The 16,223-nt window shown below is 35.1% G+C and overlaps 1 protein-coding gene across 1 annotated transcript in view; it reads left to right on the top strand.

The window, feature by feature from the left end:
* Positions 1–8,948: 8,948 nt before the first annotated feature.
* Positions 8,949–16,223, top strand: part of LOC136040238 (uncharacterized) — a 218,125-nt gene continuing 210,850 nt past the window's right edge. The window contains 1 exon segment of the mRNA XM_065724447.1: positions 8,949–9,755. The gene's annotated coding sequence lies outside the window, so the exon portion shown is untranslated.

Raw genomic sequence — 16,223 nt, 5'->3', positions numbered from 1 at the left:
AATACTACATAAATAAATTAGTACGCTAGGGAAGAAGTTAAATATTGCTAACGCGTAGCAATTAACTACATAAAAAGTCCTATGGGTATCCCAAATTAATAATCATATTAAAAAAAACCCACATAAATGTAGAAGCATCCTACACTAATTAAAATAATAATGAAAAAAGATAAAAAAAAACAATCACCTTCTCTCAAACACTGCCACGGCAACAGCCACCATCCAAATATAGCTCCATACATCCCAACTCCTTCAACTCACTCCTCACTCCATCCCTATAACCTAGTTCAATCCCCCCCCCAAGATAAAAAGAAAACTAAAAAAACTATTTCCCCAACAAATAATCTTATACTCTTTTCAAACCAAGGGAGAAACTCAACCACCCTAACACTCATAGGAAGCCAATTCCAAACAGAAAGGCCAAGAAACTTGAAAGTAAAACCAGATATTGCACTATTTTAAATATCCACAACCAAGTTATTACATCTTCTTGTATCATCCTCATATACATAACTTCTAAATCAGTAAAACTCATTAAGAGCTTCCGGGACTAGAATATGCATATAATAAAACACAAAAATCACCGCTTGATTATCTGTCCAACATTGAGTAGCCTTAAAGATTTGAAGTCAGACCTTATTAATAACGTTTAACGTCAGACCTAATAAGGTTAGAGTTTAATGTCAAACCTTATTAACAAGTTCTATGAACACTAAATCTTACAGTCCTTTTGCCTATAAGGTCTGTATGAGGAAAATTTAAGGAGAAAATCACGACCAAGTTGTGTCAGGTAAGGTAGCAAATTTTGGAGAATCAATACCTGTTATAAACGAAAACACAGTCAATGACAGCATAAATAGTCTTATTCTTATGAACGTCAAGAGTCTTACGTTAACTAGGACAGCTTCTTTTTGAATGACATATGAATAATAAAACTAATTTTTTAGTTCAAATTTAGATATTTTTCATATTAAATTTTTTTTCACGAACAGATTCTCGTAGTGTGTCATATTTACCAAATCTTAGTAAAGTTTGTCATATAAACATTAAAAGCAAAGAAAAAATAAGTAAACAAATCCTTAGCAATGACAATTAACAATGATTTTTAACCGCAATATTAAACTATCGAGTAATCAAAGGTAATTTAATAATTGATTAATATTGGATACAATAGCAATTATTGCAAAACCAGTAAAACTTCTTAAAAGACTAAAGTTGACATTTATTTCTTCTTCGTATGAAAGGGGTTCGAATGTCTTGAAAACTCCTTCAGCAAATTTCTTAATAATGGGGAGCTAAATGCACAAAACTATTCATCTATATTGTCAATGCTGGCCCCGTGAAAAAAAAGGGCAAACATGTTTTTGTTGCAAAGAGTAAACGAAAAAGCACTTTCTCCCTTTTTAGGTAACTAGTGCTACCAAATTAAACAGATTTTTCTACATTAAATTTTCCATGACTCAACAACTTATGGGCTGTAAGTCAGAGTGGTTTTGGGTTGTAAGTCAGAAAAATTCAGAGTGGCCAAAATTTTGTTTTTTTATCATGATTTTCTTGGTCCAGCGACTTAAATATTTTATTTTACAATTAATAAGAAAACAATACTCCTCTTTTTGCCCCAGGTTTGGCGGACAATGGCAATTTACTGACCTCTATTATTATTACTAATAGGTTTTTCTTGGCTTTTGAAGTTAAAAGCCGCAAGTTTAAAACTGATCAGTGATAATGCAGTTTTTTGATTAATTACTCCAATTAGCTTACTCCAACCTTGAAACAAAAGTATTCATTCAGTTTTCAATTTGATTGGAAATTGAAGGTTCAGGTTCAATCGGGTTTAATTAAAAAAAGGAAATATCTAAACATAAAGTACACTGCTCTGTTACAAAACTCACGTTGAGACCCACAAAACTCATGTTGAGACCTATATAAACTCACATTGAGACCCATAACAGTTTTGGATCCATTCTTAAGAGGCAATAGTGATCAGAGGGCTAATAGCCATCTGATCAGCAGCGAAACAACAGCATATAAATGATAGATGATATGCAGCTATTTACTTGGGAGGGGACTCTGTCAATTAGAAATAATGGTTTCTAATGCCTTTCTTAAGAGTACAATGTGATTGGAGGGCCTTGAGCCCACCTCCTTCCACGTCTTATTTTACCCAAATGTATCTGATCAAAATTTTAGATGACTAATATGTCCAAAATAGTTCGAAGGTAAAGTAACTAAAATAAATATTCCTCGGGGGTTGAAAAAACCTCCCACTGTTTCCAGGGCAAGAGCTGTAAGTTTTGCAAGCTCTCCATTGCTCATGCATAAGGTTCTTATCAAAGGAGATATTGTATAGACTTCGAAAAAGGCTCATTCGATTTAAATCATAAGGTCTAGCTCCAATTTTAAGAGCCAAGAGTAATTTGACAGTAAACGACCCCACCTCCTCTTTAACACCCTTTTTTTCTAAATATTTCCGATCAAAATTTTGAGCAAGCCATTTTGAACAAAACCGTCCAAATTTTAAATAGGTATGGTTCTGGGTTTGAAGCCATCCCCTCTCTGCCCATGGGGAAAGGGCTGTAAGTGACATTAGCTGCTCTTTGTTAACACATAAAGCACTTACGGAAGACCTAGTGGTAAACACTTTGGAGGAAGTTGATTCGACTGGAAATTCAAATTTATGTTTCTCTTTTTAAGAAGTAAAAGTGATCAAAGAGTAATAAGCCCCCCACTCTCCTGTTTTTTTTTGGCAATTTCTGGCAATTTTTCCCAAATGTATCTTATCAAAATTTTTAAATAGCTTTTTTTTAAATACTTTAAAATTCATATTATTATAACTTAAGGGCTCACGAATATTTCTAAGCCATCGAGGAAAGGATCGTAACTTATATAAGTTGGCCATTATTCTATTACTTGGTTTTGTGGAAGTGGATTGCAATAACATCAGAGGGGGCTCACTCGATGGGAATTTAAGACTTCCAGTCCTTTTTTAAGAGTCAAAAGTGATCAATGGACATCTCCACTTTCCCAAAGGACATCCAATAAATTTTGTGATAACCATTTCGTTCAAGATTGCTCAAAGTCCAGAAAACTATGCTTCTAGGGTTTAACATCCCCCACCCTCGGAAAACGGCTCTGAGTTGCGCAACTCACTTACTGTTGCTTTGATGCTTGGTTTACTTTTATACATTGTTTACTTTAATGCTTTCTTTACTTCCATGCTTTGATACTTTAATTTTGACACTGCTTTTGATACTTTGATAAAAGCTTGATGCTAAAAGAATAAATTGTTTTTGAGATAAAGAATTATTTAAGAACTTGAAACTTTTCACAATCAAAAATGAAAATAAATTAATTTGAAAATACTTTCAGAAAAAGGGGCTTTCAACGAAAAGTTCTTTCAACTCAAAATGACCAAAAGGTACTATTAAAGAATAAATGAAACCCAAAACGAACAGAAGTTAAATAAATAAACATAGCAGAATAATATACAGCCAGTAGAGAGATAAATGAATGAATAAATCTTAAAACGAGTAAAGGTTAAATTTTTATATTTAAATCAAGCTTAAAAAGAACCAAAATATTTTGCTACGGAAGCATAAATGAAACCCAAAACGAACAGAAATTACATAAGAAATCATATCAAACAAAGAAACAGTAGGTACTAATGTAAATGAATAGATAAACCTTAAAACTAGTGAAACATAAGTTGAATATACAAATCAATCTTAAAACGAGCAAAATCACATCAAACAAGGGTTTTGGTATTGCCTCATTCTCACTTTAGGCTCACACACAAGAAGTTGCTGCGATAGGCAATTTTCGTCAATCCCGGCAATTTCAATTTTCGTTGCCTTGTTGTTCACGCAGGATATTCGCATCGGTCAATTTTTATCCGCAAGAAATTTGAAATTAAAGCACGCGAGAAAAATGTTCCCATGCTTTTAACAGTAACACTGAGTTTTTGTCACTTTTTGCTTTATTTTCATATATTATAGAATTAAACTGAACTGCAATTATCAGCTTTTCAATAATATTATCAGTATAATCAATTATGTTGCAGTTTTGCGCAGAAAATTGCAACAAAAAGGGTTTCGTCGGCCGATTAAAGTTGAATTTTTTCATCCCTGCGAAGTTGCTCAAAGGAGCAACTACAATTGCTCAATCTGGCAATGAAATTGCGGTGATGGACAATTTTACTCCTGTGTGAACATGTTTGTGAACCCAGATTCGTACTGGAAAAGCGTAAAACTTACTGCGTCATTAGCGCTTTACTGAAAACAAATTACAAGATAGATTTTCTCTTTTGTGCTTATTACAATATTAAAAAAAGCACAAAATTTACAGTAAAATCAAATTTTGTACACTTGAGCTTTCAGCATTTAATATCATTATATACAAAATATTCAGTTTAATTTTATTATTCATTTCCAAAATTGTTCAAGAAAGATACAGTTTTACTACCAACAAAATAAAAAAAAAATAGTGAAATAAAATCTTGAACTGATAATCTTTAAATAGTTAACACCATTGTACATCAAGTAATCAGTTTGATTTTATTTGTACTTTCCAAGACTGTTCAGCAAACATATAGTCAAGGAGTATCAAATTTACTGTTACCCTTTAGAAGTTAGAAGCCTGAGAAAATTAGTCTTGCTATTAAAGCATAAATTACCACTCACCCTCTTTGTCTTTAACTTTAAAAGGTAGCAGCTAAGCTTAAATTTTGTGATATATCTTAATGAAGAAGATGCATTTTTATATTAATAATAATATGAAAACAATGGACATTCAATTAAAACACATTGTTCAAGAGCATACGCACTACAAACCTATCCCTGCGAGCCGTAATGTGTTTTACCTTGTCCACAAACCCGAGTTTTTGAATAAATTCACGTTGTGTTTTGCTGTTTTGCAGGATACATATTTGAAATTGGTTTCATAGCAGGATAGAAAACGGGAGGAGTCAGGTTTCATTCGATAGAATTCAGTGGCGATATTATACGTCATTTTTTCTTTTTTTTTAACAAATAATCTAGAATATAGAATTACAAAATGTAAGATTGAAACCAAAAGTGAAAAATTTGAAGAAATAATTATTCTCCTGTGTTTTGACTTTTCCTTTCCCAGGAATTTGTTTAAACCAAAATGGACCAAACTAAAGTTAAATAATCTTCCAATCGTAAAATTATCACAAACTACAATCATTAAATGATGAAAATTTGAGACAAAAGGAAATTACAGCAAATAACTGAGTCAAACTCGAAATCAGCAGGAATTAACATGAGTAGGGTTAACACACACTATTCCTTCTCAAGGCCAGAACAACATTGGGCGCAGGTCCCACCGGTGGGACATAGCACTTTTTGGTGGGCCACGGGAAGGACTTCGTTAACTTTAATAATTTAGAAAAAAAAACATTTTATGCGAATGAAGTCACATTCATTTGCATTTAAAACGCAAAAAAGATACGTGATAGGATTGCAATGACATTTTACATTGTAGATAAGATTTTATATTCAGACAGTAAATTTCGTTAGTATAAAGTATGCCTGGAGGCCAAATCGAAAAAAGATACCTAATATAGCTTTTAAGCATCCTTCAGGCAATACACAACAAATTTTAAATAACGTATTTTAAACATCACGAGGGGGACAAGAGAATTTTTGAAACACATAGGTGGGTATAGCCCAAAATCAGCTGAGAACCACTTCTCTAATCTATGGCCAGCGTGTGTCCCCCAAAAAATGTTTCCCCTCGGATAACACCACCACCCCTAAAAACTCCCCGGAAAATACCTCACGCGGAAAATACCCCCTCCCATGGAAAGTACCGCCCAACCTTCGAAAATACCACCTGATGAAAGTGCTTAATCGGAAAATACCTCCCTGAAAACTTTCTCCCTCCGTGATTGGCTGGTCTCCAATCACTTTTGAGTAATAATTAAATAAAAAAAACAAGTTTTTTCAAATGAAAGTAAGGAGCGACATTAAAACTTAAAACGAACAGAAATTACTCCGTATATGAAAGGGCTTTTCCTCCTCGACACCCCGCTCCTTACGCTAAAGTTTTTTATTGTTTTAAAAAGTAGAGTTGCGAGAAAGAATCAAACTTTAGCGCAAGGAGCGGGGTGTCGAGGAGGAAAAGCCCCTTTCATATACGGAGTAATTTCTGTTCGTTTTAAGTTTTAATGTCGCTCCTTACTTTCATTTAAAAAAACTTGTTTTTTTTATTTAATATCTGAAAGTTTTTTAATTAATGCATGACTGATTTTGGCTCTCCGTACATAAATTATTAAAATGAAATTTGCATATTAATTCTTTTTTTGGCTAAATGGCTTTCTCTTAGTTTTGATCAGACGATTTTGAGAAATAAGGGGTGGGGAAGGAGGTCTTGTTGCCCTCCAATTTTTCGGTTACTTAAAAAGGCAACTAGATCTTTTATTTTTAACGAACGTTTTTATTAGTAAAAAAAAATACGTAACTTAAGAATTAACTTACGTAACAAACTTCTATATTCTTATATTTTTGATTATATATATGAGGGGGTTGGTCCCCTCGTTAATACCTCGCTCTTCACACTAAATCTTGTTTTATCCCAATTCTTTAAGAATGACTTCTGAATCAGAAAGGCCGTAGAATAAATAGTTGAAATTATTTAAAAAAATTTTAGCATAAAGAGTGAAGTGTTTATCTCCTCCTAAATACCTCGCTCTTTATGCTAAAGTATTTTTAGAACCCCTCATATGCGTAATAATCTCTGTTCTTTTTTAAGTTTTAGTGCTTCTCCTTACTTTCAATTGAAAAAACTTTTTCATGTTTATATTTTCATTGTTTTTTTTTATAGTAATGCTAGAAAGTCCTGCGTCCTTTTCATTGAATTTCTCTTCTCCTATGAAATATTCCTCCAAGGAAAGATCCTCCCATATAGCCCCCTCCCCTGAACCCCACACCCAAACCAAAAAAATCCCCCTGATAACGTCGGTACACTTCCAAGTAACCATTACTGTATGTAAACATTGGTCAAAGTTTGTAACTTGCAGCCCCTCCCCCAGGGACTGTGGGGGGTAAGTCATCCCCAAAGACATAGTTATTATGGTTTTCGACTATGCGGAACAAAATGGCAATCTCAAAATTTTGATCGTTGACTTTGGGAAAAAAATGAGCGCGGGAGGGGGCCTAGGTGCCCTCTAATTTTTTTGGTCACTTAAAAAGGGCACTAGAACTTTTCATTTCCGTTAGAATGAGCCCTCTTGCAACACTCTAGGACCGCTTGGTCGATACGATGACCCCTGGGAAAAAAAAACAAAAAAAAAACAAATAAACACGCACCCGTGATTTGTCTTCTGGCAAAAAATACGAAATTCCACATTTTTGTAGAGTAGACCTTGAAATTTTTTCTATAGGGTTCTCTGATAGGCTGAATGCGATGGTGTAATTTTCGTTAAGATCCTATGACTTTTAGGGGGTGTTACCCCCTATTTTCCAAAATAAGGCAATTTTTCTCAGGCTCGTAACTTTTGATGACAATAACTAAACTTGATGAAACTTATATATTTGAAATCAGCATAAAAATCCGATTCTTTTGATATATCCTTTAGCATCGAAATTCCGAAATTTTTTAGAGTTTCGTTTACTATTGAGCCGGGTCGCTCCTTACTACAGTTCGTTACCACGAACTGTTTGAAAAAGGACTTTCAGTATCAATTTTTGATCTAATGAGCACGATCTGGAGCTAATAGGAACATGAGGGGGAATTTTGAATGAGAAAGGTGTAATTCCCCTGCTATAAGGAATAAAGCCAGCTCATTTTAGGGTTTAATATTATCCTTACTTTCGTAATAACACCGTTGGCCAGAAATGTTCCATGAAATCACAAATGAGTACATATCAATTCTGGATTTTTGATGCGGAACAGAAATCCTTGTTAGGGGCCTGGGAATTATGCATCAATTCCTACCTTTAATTCCCTTTCATCTCTCCCTCAGAACTAATTCTGAATTTATGTGATGAATGAATGAGAGCAGGAATGTCTTTTTACTAAAATGCACCCTTAGACAATAAGCCCTCCCTCCTAAACTAGAAAACAATCAGAGAACATTGAAGAAGTTTTAGTGTTTTTTTGTGCTTTCTAATTTGTCCGATGACCATTGCCTGGAAACTTGAAATATTTCAATAATTTTTGCATCCATAGAAAACCATAAAAAAAGGCTCCATGTTAAAACATGGAAAGTCTAAAATCTCTTACTAATTGTTAAGCAAAACGCTGCCTAATCAATGCATGTACAGCATAAATATTGTACATAGTGTCTCTGCATAGATCAACAATCAAGGCAATTAGTACAACAGAAAACTCCAAAAGCTATAGAATCATTCAATGATACTTCTTTTGAGCTGATATTCAATGTTTTGCAAGCAGTTATACTAAGATATTTTTAGGGACTGCCAATTATTTAATTTTAAAGGAAAAATTCTTCTCAATTCAAGAAAAAATTAAGCTTTCTTATGATGTAAATTTTAATAAATGTCAATATTTATGTCTGAAATAAAACAAGAGATGTTGAATGTTTTTTCCAAGATTTTTGGGACTTTAGGTGTTAGTTTTCTGTTTTTTTTGTTTGAGTTTTTTTTCATCTCTTTTCTAAGATTTACAAATTATGACAAGACCCCCGATCAATTGTGAATAGTTTAGCGACGCAAATTAAAAAAAAACATGTAATGGACGAGATAGGATAGTCCTTTAATGTATTGAACGACCTTCACCGGACTACTTCAATATGTAAGGGAAGAAACTTTTAATCATGTCTTGTTTTCTTCTAGTTATATACCCTGAATGGCTTTCAATTCAAGGACCCTTTAAATCTTTAGTATTCAGGGCCAATCAACCCCAAAAAGGGAGAAAAGCCACAGAGAACTATATAAGAAGAGGTAAGCCATAGAAGAAAAAAGCTTCATAAATAGTAAATTTTATATACAATTTTACAACAGCACTATTTAAATATAATGCCACAGTATTTCCTTTGTTGGAGGGTCTGCAGCACTACAGAAGAACATGGAGGACAAATGTAAGGAGAACAAACCTTATAAAAGCCTCTATCAATTTTCAATGGTCTTTTATCCACTTATAAGAGACTATATAACAATGGCTCGCATAAAAAATGTTAGTAGTTGACTCAAAAGTGAATCGTATAAGTATTATCAGCAACCAAAAAAAAAAAAAAAAAAAAATATTGCAGTGAAATAAGAAATGACTCGGTACAAAAAGTAGCCTTCAATAATAAATTAATAGAGATTTATATTTGACAAAAAGTATAAAAGCCTCTATAGTCAAACTTTTAGTGTCAAGTAATTGCTGTTTCATTTAAAATTCCCAAACATATCTAAATGTTTATCATTTACAATCTAGCTTTAAAAGTATTAAAAAAATCTTCCAACATACAATAAACAATGTTGACTCTCCCCTTTTAAATGTAATCTGTAATATATTTTGCTCTATGTTTCATTTAAAATTCCCAAAATATGTAAATCTTTATCATTTACAATCTCGCTTTAAAAGTATTAACAAAATCACGCAAAATAAAATAAACAGTGTTATCTCTTAACCAAAAATATGCTTATCACTCACAATCTTGCACTTAAATTATATCAGAAAATGAACAGTTTTATTTTTGCTCTCTTTCCTGTAATCTATCAGAAATTCCATCGTCCAGTAATTTGTATTATAGAAGGAAGTATCCGACAACATTAAATAGTCAAACTGTGAGTTCAATTTTTCCTATTTTAGTTTTAATATAAAAAAGGATCAAGCGACGTGCATTTGAAAATCGCTCCTTTCCCAGAAAACTATAGTCAGACACAAGAGTTACCTTTTTTTGGTTATTATTTTATTTTTTTGGAAATGTTATTTTTTTGGTGCAGCAATACTGATAGAAATTCACTGCCCAAGCAAAGAGATTATAGCTTTAGTGTCGCTATACTAGCCGTTTTCTTAGATCCCAACCTTCCCGCTAGGAACAATCTTGACGCTTAGTTTTTATTGTGTGTAAACAAAATCTTATATCTTCTAACCATTAACCTAAGAGCCAATTCAAATCTTACCATAGGGCAACACAATCTCCTGAAACGTATTTTGTTTATGAGTTTGCAAAAATATTTCTTTAGACAGATCATTCCCAAGCATACATACCACTGGCCTAAAAGTAAAGAGCTCTAATAATAAGTTTGTCTATTAGTAAATATGCTTGTACAAAAAAGTTATTTCTAGCTTTTTGCTATGTCAATACTAGCCGTTTTGGCTATAGCAAGATCGATACTTACGAGCAAAATTGTACGATTACGAGGGAATTACGAGGAAAATTTAATCCCAGTCAACTTTTCAAGAGGTTATTCCATGCCAGACGTAGTATCCTTTTTAACTCTCAATCTTACTTTTTCGGCAAGAATCCATTCTGGGTTACTTATCAGGTGTTTACTTTCTGTATGGTGTAAAATTAATTTTTCACTCTTAACCATATTTTGTCATTAGTACCCAAGGCTTCTTTTCAGGGGGTTACTTTGTGCATGGCGTAAACTATTTTTCAAACTCAACCTTCCTTTTTTGGCAAGATTGCTTTTAAGGCAACTGTCCAGAGGGTTACTCTCTGCATGGTGTAAACTCCCTTTGTACTCTTAAGCTTACTTTGCAGCAGTATCCCGGGCTGCTTTTCAGGTGGTTACTCTCTGCATGTAATAAACTCCTTTACTACTCTCAACCTTACCTTATCTGGCAGGCTTGCATTCAATACTCTTTTTAGGTAAGTTGCTATCTACTTAGCGTGAACACTCTTTTTTTCAACCTTAATTTTTCCGCATGATTGTATCTTAAGCCGTTGCTCAGGGGGTTACCCCCTGGATGGCGTAAACTCCTTTTCAATCTCAAATTTAATTTTTGGCCGAACTACATCCTCGGAGCTTTTGCCCCCGGTTTGTGGCGTCACAAGTCAGCCGCTGAATGCATGCGATTTTGATAAGACTTTTGTGTCAGAGACAGGAATTTTGAATATAATTCGATATTATTCTTCGCTCTTGATTAGCTGAAAGCCAGAATAAGCATTGATGAAATATCTAATGCAATGGCAGGATTCTATCACTTAGAAGAGTTTAATGTAGCAAAAATGCTGCTCGCAAGTCTGTGTCATAAAGTTAGTAGATTGCAAGAAAGGAGAGGAAAATCAGCTGAAAAAACTACCGCCTCGGACATAATTCGTGTTATAGTAGAAGTTGATTTGGAACAGTTCTTATGGCCTTTAATCGTCCCAAGGAGCTTCAATGAATCTCCAGTATTAAAGCCTGACATCAGTGTCCGGCTTGATAAACTTGTTTACGAAGCTTGAAAAAACACTGTCTTCTTTCGAGTGTATCGAATCTAATTTATTTATTTATTTGAAAACCCGTCAATCATACGAAATGAAAAAGACGGAGCCCAACATATAAAAATAGGAAGATGTATAAGAACATATTAGAAGAGACATAACTAGAAAGAGACTCGACTAATAAAAGGGCAAACAAAATAGCACTAAAATGAATAAAACGAAAACAGATTTATTGTAAAGGAGATTATACCAATCGTGATCTACTATTTTAATATTGTGTCTTTTGATTAAATTTTCAACTGCAACATGAGGGTCGGCTATGTGATACTTTTTAATGAGGACTGAATTTCTGTACCAGGGAGGAAAACGTAATAGGTATTTAGCAAAACGGAAGAAAAGCGTACGGACAGTTCAGCCTTCGAGAATAGTTTCCAAAATTGTGCCAGGTACAGAATATGAGATAAAACAGTAGCGTTGTATAGGCTGGCAAGGAGGGGGTGGCTAAAACGGAATTTAGCAGAGACTATGGAAGCATACGAGCCGGAGATTCATCGATTGAGGTGTTTGATCAGTAGAAGACGTGTATGCCTTAGAGACGAGCCAATAGGGACTCCAAGGTATTTTATGTGGTCAGCGGTATTCACGAGAATTTCACCAAAATGCAGTAAAGGCACGTGTGGTGTTTTTTTGCCAATTGAAGAGAACTATCTCGGTTTTCTCAGTGTTAAAACTGAGGCCAAGTTTTAGATATTCGGTTTTAAGCGTTTCAAAAATGTCAGAAGCTTTTTAACATGTTGTACTTAAGTTCAAGACGTCGTCGGCGTAGCATACTAAGGAGGTGTCTATAGAGGAAAGAATGTGTGAGGTTGGGCATTTACCTTGTGCTTCAAAAACATAATTATTGAACAAATGAGAGGAGGAGATAGCTCCCTGGCGGGCACCTTTCAAAACGGGGATCAATTTTTCATGAGGCCGGGGGGCAGGGCAAATTTTTGCCGGGAGGAATTTTTAGGCAAATGGACAGCCTCGAGTACATATCACGTAGGGATCGAACTATGCCGGGATTCAGACCTCGCTGTGAAGCTTTTAATAACATTGCAGCGTGTATGAGTGAATCGAATGCACAGCTGATGTCATGACTAGCTAAGGCTATGCTCTCTCCAGAAGAATCCACATCGAGTAGCAAACTCACTACATCCGTCAAGGCATCGGCACAGCCAGTGTGGTGCTTAAATCCGAATTGACGTGGCGGAGTGTAGCATTTAGTTTCCAGTTCATTAATGAATAGAAGCTCGAATAGTTTACATAAAGATGTGACGACTGTAATGGGGCGGAAAGACGAGCATTTGATGTCATTTTTCCCTTTCTTTGGAATGGGGGTAAGATCCCCTACACAGAAGGAGGAGGGAACAACACCTTGCGTGAAGATCATCTGCATAAAAAGTGAAAGATGAATACCCAGAACCGGACCACCATGTTTAATAAACATGTTTAATAACGGTGACAACAAAATCACCGTGCGGAAGCTTATCAAGAAACTCATCCAATTCTCTCTCGTACATTTCTTCTAGCTGGGGGTTAGGAGCAGCAAATTCACTCGCATGATAAAAATACCAGTCCTTGACAGGGATTTCAGACGGCGATAACAGAGGGGTAGGCTTTGCCAAAGATACAGACTTGAAAAGAAAATTTCGATCCTGTTTTGCACGGGCGGAATAGCTATCAACGAGAGATTTGTGGTGGAGGGAGAGCTCCTTCGAGAATCTACGCTTCGTAGTCAGTCTTATGCTATTAATGATACCAGATCTTGGGCGCCCACAGTCTCTCCATACCGAAAACCAGAATTTTGCTCGATGACAAGCGACTACCAGCGAATGATTTTCGGGCCATTTTTGCACCATCCCTTTACGAACTTTTACTTTAGGCACCGCTAACCTCTCAGCATGAAGGAGACCATGACAAATTTCAGTACAATAAATATTGAGAAAAATTCCGACTTCTTCCTTAGAGAGATCTTTCGGTTTTTGGAGGAGATTAAAAGGAATGCGGATTTTATTAAAAATTTCTTCTGTCGCCAGAGCAAATAGTTGCTTATCAGCCTTAGGCCAATCAAGACGAAATTTAGGCTGTTGAGTTTCCTGGCGGATTTGTGTTTTTAATTTGGAGAAAAAAATAACGCCTGGCTATGATCTTGATCTCAATCCCCCCACTGTGGCCCTCCAAGAATGGCCACTTCTCCCACTAAAGACTGTTCCATTAAAGACCATAATGATAAGAAAAACTACCCGCTCTCCTACTGAAGGATCCTGTCTACCGCAAGACAGGGTGGGCAAATATTCGCTATGTTCAAGCAACTAAGGATAGTGTTCTTGCATTGGTACCTTGTCAAGATGCATCGAAGCTCAGTTGTGATCTAAAGGTAACTGTGACCCAAATATAGCAAATGAACGGGGTACAATTTTATCGTCTTGCCTTCCTAATTTTTCTGTTTTACCGAAGTCCCAGGATTTTACTTAAATTCATTGAAGTGGTAGTACAATTAATTTTGATAGTGTTTTTTCTTCTAACCCAAGGGATCCTTTGCCTTTGTTTATGTGGTTATAAAAGAGCTAGGTGTTGCGGAGGGGACAACCCCTTTCATATACGGAATACTTTTTGTTCGTTTTAAGTTTTAATGTCGCTCCTTACTAGCAGTTGAAAAAACTAGTTTTTTTTATATTTAATTCCCCTACTGAAGTCTACCATCCTTATAACTTCCCGAAAAGTAGTTTCCTACCTAAACTTCAGCTTTAGATTAATCAAGACACTACTAAACAGTGATTTTTACTTTTAACATCAATAACAGCACTCTTATCTACCTTACTATCTTGTATCGCTCCTTCCAGTCTTCTGTTTAAAATAACATAATAAATAAAGTTGGCTATCTTACCATCAAGTGAGTACCTTAGCTTATGTGGTATTTCATGACCGAGCACTTTATTGGTTATTACTAGATTGTTACATATACAAAATTCAAGTAGTCTAGAACTGTTACCATTCTCTTCACCTAGGGTAGAATACCATCTACCACTATTTCTACCCGCCTTGAGATTAGAATCCCCATATAAAAACATAGTGTTTCTGCTTGGGATCCTGTTTATTTGTTACTGAAGCTGTTAATAAAATTCAGTAGAGACAGTAATTTCTATATCAATCGGTTCTACAGGGGTATATACTACTATAACTGATACCCTGAAATTTGAAATAATAAAATGAGCAACCAGCCTTGTATTATTTACACCTACCCAACCTAAGCAAGATTTAGCAGCTTCCTTATTCATCATGAGCCCCACTCCCTACCTTTGCATCCCATCCTTCCTGCCTTAAGCAACAAATTCTATACCACCAATTTTCATGTTTCCTATCCCCTGGGACATGAGTTTCTGATACAGAGCAGTTTTATGTAAGCTTTTTGAAATGCTTATATTGCCGAATGTTAGAAACTGTTCCCAAATGCCAAACTACCAGTTTTGCTTTACGGTAGGTCTTGGTTGCGCTGATGCTCTATTCGCCTGATGCTCTGTTCGATTCAGAACTTGGAATTATAAAGTAGGGTTCAAATATTCCTCACCTCCCTACGACACCACTCGCAGTTTGAAATTATGCAAATTTTGCTGATTATCTGACTCATTAATGTTAATTATTTTAATGTTAATTATTTTGGGAAAATAATTGGCGTGGGAGGGGGCCAAGGTGTTCTTCAATTTTTTGGTCACTTCAATTATTAGTTAATTTTGAATTATCAAATGAGTTTTTTTGTAATTAATATTGTAGTTAATAATTTCTGTTAATCATGGCTTTAAATTACACCAAGCACCATCTTTGAACTCCTTTAGAAGAAGTTTCAGTAGTTTTAAACCAGAATTCTTTAGATTAAAAATTTCAAGATAGGCAATCAATTTATAGGTGTGAAAATACTATACATTAGGCATCTCGAAATAACATGTAGCCCATGCAATGGTTAAAATACACATTTATCTTAATGCTTCATTTAACTATGTTGAAACGCTTAATTCTTTTAATGATTTCTGGGTAAAATATTGCGGTACTAACTGATATCAAGCTACTTCAGTTTCATGGAATATTTTGTACCTGAACCTTTATTAATTGTAAGAAGGGGTAATAGCGCCCTTCCTATTGCACCAATCATTTTCTTACAAACTTATCTTTGGGCCACTCTTCCTGCGTGTTTGTGCCTTAGCACTCGGTATATTGCACTAGCACATATTGCAAAAAACCAAAGTACCATGTTTTGTATAGCCACCAGTGAGTCAGAGGCTTTCAGGTATAATCATATGGACGTAGCCTCACACCATTGGTCGTTCGAAAACCTGCAGTTTCTATCGTACTTTGAAGGACTGCTATAGAAGCAGCTTTGAATGTCTGTAGGGTAAAACTAACCTATCCCACGGAAGTTTAAACCAAGTTCACGTTACCTTTAGGTGGGTGAACAATCCTGCACTTGGTGAATATGATTGGATTAGATGAGTGAACAATAACTACTACAATGATTACATGATTAGAAGAGACTTAGAAACTAGACTTACAAACTTAGATACTTAGAAATTTGATTAGAAACTACAGTGATTAGAAGAGTGAAAAAAATGAGTGAAAAACGACGTCGCTATGCACGTTTGGTCACCACAAGCCAGTTATCACTGTGTTGGCTTTTCTGACATCTCTTGCTTAAATATCTTAAGGTGTAAATGGTCTAAAGGCCGTGCTATCTCAGTTTGTACTCGTACTGTGAGTCAGGATCAAGCCAGCATTTGCCCATTTGCTCTAAGATTTCTCTCTTTCCTGAGCTGGCATTAGCACACTATGTGCGTCCAGTTTG

This window comes from Artemia franciscana, chromosome 20 (genome assembly GCF_032884065.1).
Source record: "Artemia franciscana chromosome 20, ASM3288406v1, whole genome shotgun sequence".
NCBI lineage: Eukaryota > Metazoa > Arthropoda > Branchiopoda > Anostraca > Artemiidae > Artemia > Artemia franciscana.
Note: the sequence above shows the minus strand (reverse complement) of the source record. Positions and strands in the feature narration are given on the sequence as shown.